Below are 773 nucleotides of genomic sequence, written 5' to 3' on the forward strand. Positions count from 1 at the left end.
TAATAACTAAATTAAGGTTGTATGAAAATGATAACAACTCTATGAGACAGAGTAATCATAGCTCCAGAAAAGCATAAGCATATCTGGCTTCCAAATAATTAAACCAGAAGTATTTCATGAGCGCTTCTGGAGGTATTTCCAATTTTATTCTATGGACTCTTGTTTCTGTCAAATAAAAATAAAGAACAACAGAAACACAATGAAACCTCTCCCCCACAAATGTTTAATATGTGAATAACGAATGGCAGAGTATGAAACTAGACTTACTATATATCTGAACTGCAGAAATCATTTTCTGAGTTTCCATGAACAGAAGGAAATTAATTTTCTTTCATGAAGCTTCTTTCCTGCTGCCTAGAAGTAGTTGTATGTACAGAGATTTCAGCGGGTCTGCTTTATGTCATCTTTAACATTTAGGAGACCAGCATCTGAAGTATCTTGTAATCAGTTTGTAAGCTGCCTGGGATCTGCAACTTTCTGCCAGCTTCCCCAATGACTTTGCTTGTTGGAAGTGGGGAGGATGTTGTAAGGATAATACTCGCTAAACAACCCACAATTCTTGCTTTACAACTGAGAGTGCCATGATTGTTGTCAGTAATTGATGTAGAAACGTGACCGCATGCTTTATGGTAGCATCACGTGATGATGTAAATAATCCCAAGCCCCAATTATTGTTAAGTAAGGAGTATCTGTACAGTTATTCAGATTGTACAGTACAACAGACAAATGACATTCATGAAATACTTTCAGACTTCTGTAAGGTTCAAAATTAT

This window comes from Protobothrops mucrosquamatus, unplaced genomic scaffold (genome assembly GCF_001527695.2).
Source record: "Protobothrops mucrosquamatus isolate PMUCROS unplaced genomic scaffold, P.Mucros_1.0 scaffold_189, whole genome shotgun sequence".
NCBI classification, from domain to species: Eukaryota; Metazoa; Chordata; class Lepidosauria; order Squamata; family Viperidae; genus Protobothrops; species Protobothrops mucrosquamatus.